The 17143-nt window shown below is 41.6% G+C and overlaps 1 pseudogene; it reads right to left on the bottom strand.

Moving 5' to 3' along the window:
* Positions 1–1983: 1983 nt before the first annotated feature.
* The window catches only part of LOC122644597, a 97694-nt pseudogene continuing 82534 nt past the window's right edge, over positions 1984–17143 (bottom strand).

Raw genomic sequence — 17143 nt, 5'->3', positions numbered from 1 at the left:
TTTTTGCTTCTAACCAATGGTCCAAAGACAAAAGCTTTGCTAGTAAAGGGGCTAGTGAGTTCGGTGGCTCTTTCTTCTTAGAATAATGATTCGATTTGAGTTACTCTTGGACTATCTTTTGTATGTTGATACCAATGGGGTATTCAACAAGTAAAGATTAACCATCTTCCAATATAGAACAAATGGTAAAAGCTGTCCTTTGTAATCTTTGTAGGCAGCAAAGGGAAATAAAATGGTCTTATACCAGTGTTGTGGATCCACCAGAGAAGAGAGGGCAGACCCAAACCAAACAAAGATATGAGAATGCCCCATAAGTCAATGAGCGTGAGAGCCAAATGAATCGAAAGATGTCAACTAGTTTATTGGTTCGCAAAGAGATCATGGAAATAATTAAATGAATGGGAAGAGTTTCTACTCATTAAGTGATTTATTAAATAATCAAAAACAAAGGATCTTGAGTATTATTTGAAATTCAAAAAAACTACAAAAGAACTACGAGGGGGTCATTGAACAGCTCTGAAAAGCCTGCCCTGTCTAGTGTTGGCGCTAGCCGTATGGACGCACTTATTCTCTTTCTCTCTGTTTTTCATGGAACTCTTTTTTTCTTACTTGCATTTTGCTTAATAATCTGCTTCATATTTTTGAATTCATATCTACAGCCACAATCAAATGGTTTAGTCTCTATACTGTAATGGTAGCAACGTCTTTGATTGGGTAATACATGAACTATATGGAACAAACATTGTTCTTGTGCGAGTAAGGCCTACCAGGTAAGCCTGATCCGACGTTCTTCCACTTTTCATAAGAAAGTTATCGAATATAACTATTCTTCTGTGCATATATATATATATGGGAAGTAGTTTTTTGTCTAGAAGTGGCCTACGCTAGCACTCCCATGTGTCACTCCTGGACAAAATTCTTTTTGCCCCCCCCCCAACACACATAGCAAGAGATCGTTGACTGGTTGTGTAGTTCTTGCATCAACGTGGGGGTCAATGAGAACCCCACAAGGGCATCAACATAGAAGTGACTTTTTATTTCATTGAGGGGGGGAGGGGAAGGTTGTACTTTTGCACACTCCTGTATCTGGGCGCAAGAGCCACGCGACCAGGTGGCGTTTTTTCCCTTATATATATAGAAAATCTTAATTGTCACCAAGGTTTGGTTGCAAGAAAATTGTATCCTTACTTTTCCCCCCCTTTTATTATAACACAATTCATTTTTTCACGAGGGTAAATCATATAATTTCACACGAACACTTAACTACGAAATAACATATAATGACAAGTCGCTTTCAACTTATTTTGAACGACCAGGTGGTATTCTATTTCCTTTATATATATATAATCTTAATTGTCACCAAGGTTTGGACGTTTGGTTGCAACAAAATTGTATCCTTACTTTTTCCCCACTTTTTAGTATAACACAATTCTTTTTTTCATGAGGGTAAATCATATAATTTCACATGAACACTTGTAACAATGAAATAACATATAATGACAAGTCATTTTCAACTTATTTTGAAAATATCTTTACGGGAAAGGTTTTGTACACGGTCGTGTAAACCGTGTACAGGAGAGTCTCTCACAAAAAGTTGGAAAAGGCATAAATACCCACCCATTAATTACTACCTTGAAACTCCCACCCTCTCACATACACGGTTTACAAGACCATGTACGAAAACTTTCACCATATCTTTTTATCCTCGACTCAAATAACTTTTCAGAACAATACAAGAGGTCAAGCAAAAGAAGCTTACAACTTCCAACTTCAGTTTGTGAATGTTCCAATTTAATTACATAGAAGTATAGAACATCCTGATGTTGTCTCAGTATCAAGCACAGCAATAGAATTTTTTAATCAAGAGAAAAAAAAGAGGAACAAAATAGAGATGATACAGAAAATGAGTTTTGGCAATCCTTATTAGGGACAAGAAACTATGATACAGAAACAGAGATGAATGGAATAATTGAAACTAAAATATATTCACATTATAGCATATTCCATATTTACATGGCAGCTGGTACCATTGCAGATGTGTGGCGTTTATGTTGGTATGAGTGCTAATATCTGGTTCTTGACGATTCCCATGCACCGTTGTATCTCTCCATGTACATGGTGGTTCTGAGAACAACATAGTTTCAAGCTTGTAACAGCAGAATCCAGTATCTGGGCAACCTCAGCTGGTGGATACTGTCGCTCTGTGCATGTCTGCATGATCAAGAGGAAATGATAGGTATTTGGAGAACTTAAAATTGAAAAAGTTCCAGAGTAATTAAAAAAAAAAAACACAATCCATTTGAGGTCTATCCTCAGAAAAACCAACCTATCAGAAAGGACATGCATTGACATGCCCAAAAAACAAAAAGGGAGGGGGGGGGGGGTTCAAAACAACCTATACAATCACAGAAGTACCTATTAATCCTGTGCATGAATCTCAGAATCCTGCTAATGCTTTATTTTGAATCCTTGGAACCCAATTAACTGTGCAAATTATTTAGTTTACATTGCATGAGAGCAGGCTTTTCACAATGGGTATTTCTGCTGCTTTTCTCACCCATAGGCTCCTACAATTCTAGGATTCAGAATAGAAAAATAGGAGACGAGTTACCAAGTGCGGGAGCTGCAAAAATGCACCTACCAGTTTTTGACTAGTTAAATTGGAACTGGACCTTTCTCATTCCTAATCAAATCTATATAAATTTTAAATTCCAATCCTAGTGACCCAAACTGCAGTATGAGCAGGATATACCATTAGCAGGAGTTCACTCTTCATATATTGACATGGTGAGCCATTCAAAGTTAAGGGCACAGCCGCAGCAGCTATCATGACAATTTCTTATAAACATAACATCATGGGTAATGAATGTCTAATCGGTCCGCATCTGAAAATCTATATCAAGCAGATAAACTGAACTGCTTGGTTTAGACGTCTGATGTACACTGCATTGACATTTTGTTGAATCTTCCACTAAAATACAGGAATTGAACACCTTCTCCAGTTTACCTGAACCATGAGCAACGTAGCAATGCAGGATGAGATAAGTTCCGAGGGGATCTGTGCTTCATTCACTTCAGAACCACCATTCAACTTTGGACCAGATGGATGAACAATGGCCGTTGGCGCTGATGTGCAAGAAGTTGACAGAAACTGAGAAACCACCACACTGCCGTTGACTGGATCATACGGGATAAAAGATCTTGTAGCTGATATGCCAGAATCAGCTCCAAAATACAGATTATTTGCAGAATCTAAAGCCTCCCCAATCCTAGCAAAAGCATCATCACCTTCCTTCAAAGAGGACATTGCCTGTATTTTTATCAGGAAATAAATGTCAGACTAGGAATACTGAAGAAAATGAGTAGCCACCACAATGGATGATTTTGCCCATCTACTTTCAACTTTCAAGTGCTAATAGAACTCAGAGATCTGAAGCCATCTAAATGAAAAAAAAGCATCATCTTTTCAGTAACGTATCTTCATGAAAATGTGCTATCATGTAGACCATAAGTCTAGTATGGATAAAATCATGCCCAATGATTTTCCAGCAAAAGGGAGCCCCATGAATGGACAAGCCAGACAAGGTGCAAAGACCCACCATTCATGAACACATCACCGAATTCATTTTGTCAGCTTGAATCAAAGAAGACAGATTACCCCTTAAATACAACAATGAAGTATATACATATAATTGGTTCAATAAATGATTAATGAAGTCTCAGATTTAAGACAAAGGGTGTATAATGAAAAGGATGGTCACCATTTCATACAACCCTGTCTTTAATTTTCACAAAACTGAAGGAACAAAGTCAAAAAGCACGCAGCCCACTGCATTCCATACCTGCACAGCTGCATCTACCATTGTCTTTGCTTTATATCTCGAGCTTCGAACAATTTCGACTACATGAGGACCGGATTCCTGAGAGACAAATACAGAATGATCAAAGGAGCTTGGTGGCACACCAGTGATGCCTGAACTAGCCATGGAATTCATCCATGGAGATTTGAGTATTTGCCTGGTAAGTGTTGTGCTGCCTCAAATAAAGCAGAGCAGAAGAAATGGTTAATGTATTGAAAACCTCCCCTCATTTTTCGATATTGCCCTTCCATTACTTGACTTTCTTCAAGTTGGGTAAGAAATGAATAAGCTAGTCAATGCAAGAGGGCAAAATAGTAAATACAATAAAACTTCAATATGTAATATGTGAGATGGACAAAGAATTTGAGACAACCAAAGAATGGGAAGGACTGTCTTTGAGCAACAGAGGGAGTACAAACACACACATAGACAATTGACCATGTTGATTAAATAAAACCTAATGATAGAAAAAATCAGCCTACTAGTTTTAAGAGATGTAACCTTTCTATCGAGAGCACGAGTCAACTCAGAAAGTGCACGTATATCTGCTTCCCTAGCCTGAATCTGTGCCAGAGTACAGGGCTGCGTATATGTTGCTTCTTGCACATTAACAATTTCACCAGCAGCAGCTTTAACTTGTGAAAGGCCACTCACTGTGTCACACTGATCAAAATAATTTCACTTCAGATAACTCAGACAAGTAAAATCATAACAAATGAAAAGTTTTAAATGGTCCAATTATAAACCATGTTTGGAGCTCGTAAAACCCAAAGGCTCATGAGTATTATGGTGTTCAGATGTAACACATAAGAATTTCATTATACCATATTTCTTTCATAATCAGAACATGATGTACTAACTACCATGCCTGCAAAAATATCCTTGAATCATATAGTAGCAATTCCTATATAACAAGCACAATGACACCTTGGTGTTGGACACTGTTACAATATTACTAACATAGCAACTTCAGAAACCCTGAAAAGCAGATATACCCATACACTCATATACTATGATATATATTTCTAAAATAAAGGGATCGATGGAAGTTCCCAGCACATATAAAGAATATACAGGGAACAAGTAGAAGTAAATGGAAATTTTTAATTGCTATGAAGCCATAACACAAAACAAAAAATGTATTAAATAAATAAAGATGTATTAAAAGTTGTCCCAATTAAGCTACAAAATGCGTCTGACAAATGGATAGAACATGTTTACCAAATCCAGATTCATAATCTAATTGTTTCCAGAATATGGAAATATTTCCGCAAATTCCAGGTGATTGCAAATTTATGATTTCCAAGAACAATATTTGAAGTCTTAGGCGATCATCATAACCAAAAGAGGTAAAAAATTAAATCCAAAACAAGCTTTAATGGAAAGAGCACATTTATCCAGAATTATCGTCATATTTCACTTTAATCAAAGCGTTCTAAGAAGTGTAGTAGTGTGATCTTCACTGCTTTATGGATGCTGCCTTTATCTCCTTAATCCTTAATATATAAAGATATATGGAGATCTAGGCTTTACTGACCTTTCCTGGCTTTAGTAAGGTGCTCATGGGATAAGATGACGAAGAAATGCACGAGGGACCATCCAGATTCTCTTGATTCTCAGTTGGAGCAAATTTCAGGTAACTTCTGGGTATCCAGTCACCGGGACGATCGAATCTAGTCTCATTCAAGTTCTCCTGGAACCTATCAACAGTGATGCTCAGTTTCCGAAGAGCTTCAGGCATATTTTCTAATGGATTTGAAGGCATGCAGTCAATATCCTAGGATGAGAAGACAATGGCATGTTATTGCCAAAGAAAAATAATTTAACATAACTCAAGCAACAGTATGTTACCTTACGAGGAAAAACAATGAAAAATTACTAAACCACTCTGGATTCCATCCTCCTCCCCCCCCTCCCCCCCAAATACATACCTTTCTTATCTAGGTGTTCTGGTGGCAAAACAAGTTCAAGAAATGAAACAATAAAAGATCTGTAAATGAACTCTTATTCACAGTTGATGCCAATTAATCAACATAGTTTCCCAAAGTTTGTTGTTGACTAGGAAATCAAGCCTCAGATCAATATATGGTCTGCCAAGTTTCAGCAAAACAAGGGAGAAGTTGTCGATTTGGATCCTCCACGTAGAAACTATTCTGAATAAAGTTGATCTGAAACATAAAGAACAAATTTTGGTGCTGCTAGAAGTTCTTACCTGTTCAAGCTGTTCTGCCAGTAACTGGTTGCTGATCAGTTTTCTTCTTTTATGTTGAAGTTTCATTCCTGTCCAATTGGTGTCATTTTAGGTAGTAGAAAGGATATGGATTAGTTTGAAGAAGAGACAGAATTAGAGGTATTGCAGCCAAAGTTGTGACCGCTAATCTTATTTATTTATTATTGCATCAGTTCAGAATTGGAGTTCTATTATCTTCTAATTTTTCAGTCTTTTGGTCTTTTAGTAATAACCCTTGGAGGTAATAAATTTTTTTATTTGAACTTTAGGTAGCAGTGTTTAAGTTCCTACCATAGCCTATATGAAGGATGCAGAAACGAAACATGCCATTATTCCTATCATTTTGTCAAAGCAAATCAGTTTTCTTTCTCTTTTGTTTTCCATCTTGCATCACTAACATCATTAGAGCCCCCCGAGCATAGAGTTACATGTCTCTTCGAGGTTAATTTTCAAAGGCATTAGCAAGAAATTTCTCACGCCATTCCATTTATAAATATTATATTTTAAAGTTCCATTTCCATGAAGGAATCAAATGTTTATAAATTCCTTTCAAAATCTTTCAGTCATTTCCATCTTTGTCGCTGCTATGGTTTTAAATAGAGCGGAATGTTGAAACGGGATTCATATGACCAACCCCGTTGACCCAGAGCATGAAAAGCAGCGGTCATTGGCTGTGTGGGGCCCACTTGGATCCTTATAGAGGTTCAGCCTATTGATCCATGTCAAAGAGTAGGCTCTACTAGAGGGAGTGTTGCTTCAAAGTTCAGGAATATTTTGGGTAATTATATTCTTAGGACATATTTGGGATACTTATTAGTAGAACGGTATTTTGTTATTTGGCTCAGGGGTATCTTCATAATTTTCAATCAAGAATATTCTCATAATTTTGTTGTTTGGTAGTTTCCTAAATTTCTACTTAATTGAAAGGTAAGGTTTAGTTACTTTTTGTACAAGTAACTAGTTATTTTGGTACAAGTAGCTAGCTGCCTAAAGCATAAGCAAATAGTTGCTTATGGTACAAGTAGTTATATAGAGCATAAGTTCGTGGATATGTCTTTAGGAAGTCCATGTCTATATAAAGGCTTCGCAAGTCAATTTCTAAGAGATGGTTTTTCTTGAAATGAGAAAGTATACTTTCTGTTAATGGATATGTTCCATGGAGTCTTGAGGTCTTCAAGAGTGCTAGTGCCAATTAGTATGTAGAGTTTCTACAAATTTCCATTGCCAATTTTGATGGTTACAGTAGATTTCTCTGCTCTTGCTGTGTTACATTGCAATTCTCTTCAAAATTTATCTTATAATTCCATTTACTTGCATGTTATTTCAATTTTATTCTTTCTAGCTTCATACATCTGAAACAGGCCGGCATACTTTCTGTTAACTCTACCCATCACCTTTCTTTGGGGCTTGTTCCTCATCACCCATTTTGTTGGGATAAGGCTTTCTGGAGTTGATCTGATTTTTCTGAGAGTACAGTAAAAAACTGAGTCAAGCCATATCAACCATGATTTATATAGATTCGAAACTTGGGATTTTATTCCCTGCTTTTCTTAAAAGTAAGCTCTGTTATGTTTCACTGGAGAACCCCATCCACTAGTGCTTTCCTTTTGGGAAAGGCGTAGGTTTACGAGCCAGAGTGAAACATAGATCCCAAAACACCTACCATTTTGACAATATGTAAGAAAAATCATATATCGAATACAGGGAGTTGAAGAATGCATTACCATCACAAATGCAACCCCTAACTCGGGCCTATCAAACTGAACCCTGCACCTGTTTCGATCAACTGTTAAGACGTTCCCATCATGGATTTCCCTCGTCTTGGGATGACAAGCAATAACACGTTGTCCAACTGATAAAGGCCGAGCTAGGTCTGTGGGAAGTCCTTCCCTAACACCAGCACGGAGTTCAGCATAATGTCTTCTGACAGATTCACGATATTGTTCAAGTTTCACCTTCTCTTCACATAAAAACTGTTCAGATAACCTCCGAGGTTTGCCAAGGGAACTACATCAACAAGCAAAACAGCTTTAAGTTTTATGTTCTATGCCAAGTTTTACAATGATTGAAGAGTGGAAAGAGGAAAATATACATTAAACTGCAAAAATACTTCAGAGAAAAGAGTCCTTTTTATCCATTGACTGTGCTAGGGAACTTGGAAGTTTTGTTCTTGATAAGTTTCACACATAGGGTTTCCTTAGTGATATTAGGGACCATTTATTGTTGGAGTGTGACCATAAAGAACAAAATAGGACATATGTGGATGGAGTCTGAAGCCATTCTATCCAGAAGTATGTAACACAATTTGGGGACTTATAGGATTCACTCCAACACTTCAAGACTGGATATCGGTACAATTGACAGAAAAGTCACAACTGTAGTGATACTGCTACCAAAGCCTTCCATCCTTGAGGACTATGGTATAAAATATCATGTTTCCCTCTAAATGAATCAATCATTCTAAGAGAAACACGGACAATTAGAATATGCAAAAGCGAGCATAAAAATCCATAGAAGCATCAGTATTATTACACGTCACTTGGTACCAATATACAAGTTTATATAGTACCAACATGTTATTATCAAGATTTGGATCATTGGTGTATTATCATACCATTTGTATTCTAAACTATAGCAAAGTGCCATCAAATCGAATAATCAATTGCAACAAAGATTTATTTCAGGCTTTTTTGATATTTTTTTTTAAATAAACCTCAATGAACACAAAAGAATGATTTTCCATTCACTATTTATCCATATCCATCATATTATTAACCATCATCAACTTTACCATCTACATATGGAAATGTGCAACGGAGGCCTTTGAATGCTTCAGTACGGAGAGGTGATTTGAAATTTGATTTAGATTGAAGAAACTAAAAAAGCCAATGGTAGGCCTAAAATGACTCTAGGAGAAGTGGTGAGGAAAGACATGCATAGTTTAGGACTAGTAACAAGTGTGGCTTTCAATAGAGCTGAATGGAGAAAAATAATCCATGTAGCCGACCCCATTTATAGGCTGAGTTGAGTTGAGGTGAACTTTACCACTTGCACCATTAACTAAGGAATTTTTTTTTTGGGTGAATAAATATGTATTACCTTACCCCAAGGGGGGGGGCAGGGAGAAAAGGAATATACAAGGGGAAAGGGGGGGGGAGGGGGAAAACAACGGCCAGCCTACGCAGAGGAGGCAAGAGAAAGAGAGGCTAAATCGAGGCCCCAGTAGACTGCAATGTGCCTGTTCCTAGGGGTGTCCCTGACAGCGCGGAGAATAGCACGGCTAAGCTTGGAAGAGACTTCAAAGGAGATGGCTTTCCAAATCAGATCGAAAGATCGAGAGTTGGAAGTCCATCTCCTAAGATTACGCTCCATCCAAGTGTGGTGAATAGCAGCACCAAACACTAGCTTTCCGATAGTGTCACAGATCGAGGTCCCAGAGAAGGACTTAGCCACCCAAAGCCATTCTCGATCAAAGGGAAGAGGTCTCCTGCTTCGGTGCCAGATGGAGGAGAGGGCTTTGTTCCAGACGGTAGAGGTGAAAGGGCAGTCAAAGAAGAGGTGGGGGATGTCCTCAAGGCCATTCCAGCAAAGGGAGCAGGCAGGGGAAACAAGGATGTGGCGGCGTATGAGGAAGGCTTGGGTAGGGAGGCAAAGGCGGAAGGCTCTCCAGGACGTTAGGCTATGGCGGGGAATGTGGCCTTTGAACCAGACAAGGGTGTGCCAGGGGACAGAAGGGGCGGAGGGGCGGACAAAGTTCCGAGCTGAGGAAGTGCTGAAGAGGCCATTGGGGGAGGGCAACCACAAGAGTCTGCCAGCAAGGGGGAGAGGGGAGAGGGGAGAGGGGGAGAGGGGGAGGGGGGAGGAGAGCAGGCCAAATCCAAGCGACAATGGAGGGATTGAGACAAGGGGGGGGGGGGAGACCAAGAGCCAGCGGAAATGAGGCTGGAAAGGGGGGGCATTTTTAGGAAGACCAGAGGAGTAAATGGACCTAGGACCGAGGACGCTGAAGAGGATACCAAGGGGGTGCCAAGGGTCAAGCCAGAGGGAGGTGGAGGAGCCACTATCAATGGAGGAAGAGATCCCTCTGAGGGCCAAGGGGCAGAGGGAAAGGATCTTCCTCCAAATCCAGGAGGCATCAGAGGGAGAGGAGACAGTCCAAAGAGAGTCGGACTTGAGAAGGTGAGAGTATACCCAGTTAACCCAGATGGAATCATGATGGGTGGAGATTTTCCAGATTAATTTGAGAATGCCAGCAGTATTGGAATCTTTGATGCGGCGAATCCCAAGACCTCCCTCAGATTTAGGAAGGCAGATGGACTTCCAGGAGACAGGGTGGAGGAACCTGGAGGTATCGGCCCCTTTCCAGAGGAAAACGCAGAAGAGGCGCTCCATCTCCTGGGAGATAGCTTTAGGAAGGCCAAAGATCCCACACCAGTAGATATAAGTAGATTGGAGGACAGAGCGAATACAAACAAGATGACCAGCATAGGAAAGAAGTTTGCTTTTCCAGAGCTGAAGGCGCTTGCGGATGTTGTCCAGCATAGGGGTGCAGTGGTGCTTGGAAAGCCGGGCCGGAATGAGGGGAAGGCCAAGGTATTTGACTGGGAGGGAGCCCAAAGAGAAGCCAGTCAGGAGCAGAAGGGAATCTTTCTCCAGATCAGGAATACCAGAGAAGAAGATTTTGGATTTAAGGAGATTGGTGCGAAGACCGGAGAGGGATTCAAAGAGATGGAGGGAATCCATAATAGCAGAAATAGAAGAGTGAGTAGCCTTAGAGAAGATCATCAGCAAAAGAGAGATGAGTGAGACTAATATGCTTGCATTTAGGGATGGGGGAGATGAGATGGATGTCCGTTTTGGATTGGAGGCTACGGGAGAGAACTTCCAAGGCGATGGAGAAATGGAAGGGAGAGAGGGGATAGCCTTGGCGGATACCCACTTTGGAGTGGAAGAAACTAGCTGGAGAACCATTGACCAGAATGGAGGAGGGGGAAGAGATGCAAGCATGAATCCAACGGACAAAGGCAGGGGGGAAGCCCATTTGAGAGAGCACTCAGCAAATGAAATCCCAACGAAGGGAGTCAAAAGCTTTATAGAGGTCAATCTTCATAAGGGCGGCCGGAGAATGGGACTTATGGTCGAAACCCCGCACAATCTCGGAGCAAAGGATAATGCTATCTGCAATGCTATGACCGGAAATGAAGGCTGATTGGTTAGGGCTGACCTGGGAAGGGATCACAGCCTTAATTCTGTTGGCAAGGATTTTGGCAATGAATTTGTAGATGAGGTTGTAGAGGGAGATGGGCCTGAAGTCCGAGAGAGAGGTGGCTCCCTCTTTTTTAGGGATGAGGCAGATGAAGGTCTGATTGACCTGGGCCAGCTGGCTGGGCTTATAAAAGAAGCTGCGGATGGCTTTGAAGAGATCTCCTTTGATGGAGTCCCAACAGCTAAGGAAGAATCCCATACTGAAACCATTAGGGCCCGGGGCTTTGTTAGATTTATGGGAGAGGACAGCCTTGGAGATCTCATCATCGGAGGGAATGCTAATGAGGGAATCCGCGAGCAGGGGAGGGAGAAACTTATTGATGAGGTCTGGGGGGATCGGGGGGACTGAAAGGGGGGGGGGTTGAATAGATCAGAGAAGAAGGAAATGGAGGCCGATTTGATGTCGTGGACTGAAGTGAAAGGGGAACCATCAGAGGAGTGAAGAAGGGTGATGGAGTTAGAATTGAGATGAGCTTTCAAAGATCTGTGAAAGTAGGCAGAATTAGAGTTTCCCAGCTCAAGCCACTTGATGCGGGCCTTCTGGCGCAAAAAGCTTTCCTCAAGAGACCAGAGTTGACACGGTGTGGAGGGGCAAAAGTGGAGAGGGGGGGGGGGGGGGGGGGTAAGGGAAAGAGGGGGGTAGCGCCGAAAGAGGTGCAGGGGAGAATAGGGAGGGGAGGCGGTAATGCTGGAGACGGCGAAGGGCTGGAGGTGGGGGGAGAAGGGGGGTTCATCCTCTCAATTCCTGAATCAAGTGTTCAACTAAGGAAATTTGAGTTTCACATAAACATCAATTAATGCGAGCACTTTGGCTTCCAAAGACATACCCTCATTGCTGGTTGTAGCATCGCCAATAATATCATCCTTTGCCAAGAAATTGTTCGAGGCTTTGATCGCAAATCCCATTCTCCTTCCGCTCTCCTAAAAATCGAGATCCACAAAGCCTTTGATTCCATCCGTTGGGACTTCATTTCCCAAGTCCTCCTTAAAATGTCCTTCCCCCTCATTTTTGTCAACTGGATCCATTCTTGAATCTCCTCTACTTGCTTCTCTGTCCTGGTCAATGGCAGCCTGGCCGAATATTTCTCTTCCTCCATTGGTATCCACCAGGGCTGTCCTCTCTCCTCCTTTCTCTTTTGCCTGTCTCTTGAGGTCCTCTCTCGTAGCCTTCAGTCCAAAACTGACTTTCACCTTATTTCCCCCATCCCTAAGTGCAAGCACTCCAACCTGACTCACCTCGCTTTTGTCGATGATCTTCTGATCTTCTCAAAGGCTGATTCCCTAATGCAGAAGTCGACCTCGAACCAAGGAAACCAGCGGGAGATCGATTGCATGTGCAACAACAGATAACCTTGAAGATAATTGGGAATTGAATTTGATCTTCAAAGGGTATCTTCAAAATAGTTTATTGCAGACACAAAACAACACAGCAATGTATGTTGAACAGGAAAAGGAGAAGAAGAGGGGGGGGGGGGGGGTAGAGGGGAATGGGCCTCTCAGCCTGGGTCTCTCACCCACAGCTATCCCAGCTGTTGAAACATGGAATTTCTCCCATAACCGATGGCAACAAGGCCTGAAAATTCTTTTCTCCAAATCTGATCATTCCTTACAATAGGGGGCATAATAATAGCTTAGGCAAGCTTACAAAATAGAAGGCAGAAAATAGAAATTTCCTAAAACCAAAATAGAAGGTAGGCAAATAGCAACTAATGAAAAATAGAAACGAGATGAAAATAGAAACTACTAAGGCTTCATAGATTGAGCCTTCTAAACAAGCAAGGAAACAAAAATAGAAACAAACTGAAATTAGAAACCACCTAATATACTTTATAAAACTGAAAATAGAACCTAAACTATGGCAACATTAGGATATAATCTTTATCCACTTGATGGGCCCACAAAATCTTCTAAAAAGTATCTCCACACAAGGGAAATATGGGCTGTGACACTGTTCATATGAACAGTGCATTAACATTGTTTTGGTCTTTTGACTTCTTCATGCTTCACTCTAGGCTTGGGCTGAGGCTGCCTTAGGTGATGCTCTATTGAACCAGCAAAATCTTGCCACATCATCAGACCAGGCTGCTTCTCACAGAAGTCAAATCCACAACCTTGCTAGGCTGGTTTTGGGGCTTGTTCCTGCTGGTACATATGGACTTGTGATCTACATCAATTACCTTTATATCTGAAGTCCTTTTTTGCCCTTCCCTTTAGTCAACATCAACTACTGTCCTTATTTTACTTTTAGTTCCAAGATTACCCCCTTCCTCATCATACACCCTATTCCATTTTGGTTTGTTTTCTTTGCTAGATTGAGTTCCATTATTTACAATTTTGCCATCAAATTGACTATTGTATATTATCCAGGTAAGCCCATAAGTGATCTGAGCCGGGTTTCAGAACCCCAAATCCACATCAGGGCCTCAGGCGGACTCATATGAGGAGGTTATTGCTGTTCTTCAGGGCCTAAAATTTTTTAAGCACCATTTAATTATGACCCTTCTAGTCGGAAGGAAAGTGAGCGAAAAGTAAAGGGAATGAGCCTGGTGCTACACTATTGTTCATGGAAAAGTTAGCTAAATGCTGGAAGGCTATCTTCCATCGTATTAACAGAAGCAAACAAAACCTGGGATCATTAGCTATGCTACTGCATTACTATAGTTCCTACACTACCAAGTCTTAACATCCTATCCTCCATCCAATCCCGTCTCCAATTGGATCCTTTCAACCCCTACCTTGCGGACGAAGAAAAGCTTGCTGCCTTTGATCTTTCCTCTCTGCTCTCCCATGAAGAAAGCTTCCTCAAGCAAAAGTCCCGCATCAAATGGCTCGAGCTTGGTGACTCTAACACCGCCTTTTTCCACCGCCCCCTCAAGGCCCGTTCCAATTCCAACTCCATCCTCTCTCTCACCTCCTCCGATGGCTCTATTCTCTCTTCTGTAGATGCCATAAAATCTGAGGCTATATCTTACTTAACCGAAATTTTTTGCCCCCCCCCCAACCTCCTCTTACACCCCATCCCTGAGAATCTCATCAATAAATTCATCCCCGCTCACCTCCTTAGTTCTGTTCACTCCATTCCCTCTGAGTCTGAAATTCTCTCTGCTGTCCAGTCCCATAATGCTAACAAAGCTCCCGGCCCTGATGGTTTCAGCATGGGGTTCTTCTTTTCCTGCTGGGACATCATCAGTGTCGATCTCATCCATGCCATCAAGGGCTTCTTCTTCAACCCTCGGCAGATCCAAAGCATCAACCATACTTTTCTCTGTCTTATCCCCAAGAAATCGGGTTCCTCCTCCATGGCCGACTTCAGGCCCATCTCCCTTTGCAACCTCCTGTACAAATTCATAGCCAAAATCCTTGCTAACAGCCTCCAACTTGTCATAGATTCCCTGGTTGATGCAAACCAATCCGCCTTCATCTTTGGGCGCAACATTTCTGATAACATCATTCTTTGCCAAGAAATTGTACGCAGCTTCGATCGCAAATCCCATTCTCCGTCCACCCTTCTGAAAATCGACATTCACAAAGCCTTCGACTCCATCCATTGGGACTTCATATCCCAAGTCCTTAAAATGGCTTTCCCCCCCATCTTTGTCAACTGGATCCATTCCTGTATCTCCTCCCCCCCCCCCTTCTCTGTTCTCGTGAATGGTAGCCCGGCTGGATACTTCTCCTCTGTTGGCATCCATCAAGGATGCCCTCTCTCCCTCTTCCTCTTTTGCCTCTCCTTGGAGGTGCTCTCTTGCAGCCTCCAAACCAAAACAGACCTCCACCTCATCTCTCCCATCACCAAATGTAAGCCCACAAGCTTAACCCACCTTGCTTTTGCTAACGATCTCATGATCTTCTCCAAGGCTGACTCGATCTCCATCGAGTCCATCATGTCTTCCCTTTGCCTTTTCCAAAGCCTTTCCGGCCTCCGCATCAACCTCCTCAAATCCCACATTGTTAACAAAACAGGTTTGTGGAATAATGCTTGAATGATCAATGAGATCAGTCAAGCTCTCTATTTATAATAATAATAAAAGAGATTACAAGGGGAAACACCATTCACGACACTATTCACGTGAACAATATCACAGCCCTAATTACATTTCTAACTTTGCTCATAAATACATAAATAAAAAAAAAATAAAACACCCAAAAGATCAGAATACCCCCATGGTATTCTGGTGTACATAATTTAACACTCCCCCTCAAGTTGGTGCAATATATCAATCATGCCCAACTTACTAGAATGGGATGGAACAATTTCCCAGATAATCCATTAGCGAAGATATCAGTAACCTGATCAGCAGACTTCACAAAGGGAACACAAATCAACCCTTCTTCCAGCTTTTCCTTGATGAAATGTCTGTCCACTTCCACATGTTTAGTGCGATCATGCTGTACCGGATTGTGTGCAATGCTGATTGCAGCTTTGTTATCACAGTACAACATCATGGGAAGATGAATAGGAACACCAAGATCTTGTAGCAAGCCTTTCAACCAAAGTAACTCACAAATGCCTTGTGCCATAGCTCGAAACTCGGCTTCAGCACTAGAACGAGCCACCACATTCTGCTTCTTGCTACGCCAAGGGACCAAATTGCCACCTACAAAAGAACAGTACCCAGAGATAGACTTCCGATCTGCAAAACCAGCCCAGTCAGCATTGGTATACGCCTCTACCCGTAGGTCACCATTAGGAGACAGAAGAATGCCTTTTCCAGGAGCTGACTTCAAGTAGTGGAGAATCCGAAGAACAACCTCCATGTGAGAAGAATAGGGATCATGCATGAACTGACTCACAGTACTCACAGCAACAGCAATATCTGGACGAGTGTGTGAGAGATAAATCAGTTTTCTCACTAGGCGTTGGTACCGGCCTTTATCAACAGGTTCACCCTCCTTTTCTTTGAGACGAACAGTAGCCTCCATAGGAGTATTTGAAGGGTGACATCCTAACAGACCAGTTTTAGCCAACTAGTCTAGGACATACTTCCTTTGGGAGAGAAAGATGCCTTTAGAAGATCTAGCAACCTCAATCCCAAGAAAGTACCGTAGCGGCCCTAGATTTTTAATCTCGAATTCCTGCCCAAGAAACCTCTTCAACCGGCTGATCTCAACCCCATCATTGCCTGTAACCACAATGTCATCCACACACACTATAAGAACAGTGAGCTTCTCACCAGCCCTCTTTATAAAGAGAGAATGATCAGCATTACTTTGCTTGTAGCCAACAGATGTCATTGTCTTGTGGAACCGACCAAACCATGCTCGAGGTGATTGCTTCAGCCCATACAATGCTCGCTTCAATTTGCACACCTTGCCTTCATTAATGTAAGAAGAAAAACCTGGTGGAATATCCATGTATACCTCCTCACAAAGTTCCCCATTTAGGAAGGCATCCTTCACATCCAACTGTTGGAGATCCCATCCAAGATTAACTGCACATGATAGTAAAACCCGAACTGTATTCAATTTTGCAACAGAGGCAAAAGTCTCCTGATAGTCAATCCCATATGTTTGGGTGAAGCCCTTTGCAACCAAACTTGCCTTATACCGATCCACAGACCCATCAATCTTTTGTTTGACCACAAACACCCACTTACATCCCACTGGTTTTTTTCCTGGAGGGAGGGTTACAAGATCCCAAGTGTTGTTTTTTTTCTAAAGCTCTCATTTCTTCCAACATAGTTGCCTTCCACTTTTCATCTGTATATGCTTCCTGCCAGTTTTTAGGAATAGGAACAGAAGAAAGAGAGGACACAAATGCACGAAAAGATGGAGAAAGAGAACTATA

This window comes from Telopea speciosissima, chromosome 11, assembly GCF_018873765.1.
Source record: "Telopea speciosissima isolate NSW1024214 ecotype Mountain lineage chromosome 11, Tspe_v1, whole genome shotgun sequence".
NCBI lineage: Eukaryota > Viridiplantae > Streptophyta > Magnoliopsida > Proteales > Proteaceae > Telopea > Telopea speciosissima.
Note: the sequence above shows the minus strand (reverse complement) of the source record. Positions and strands in the feature narration are given on the sequence as shown.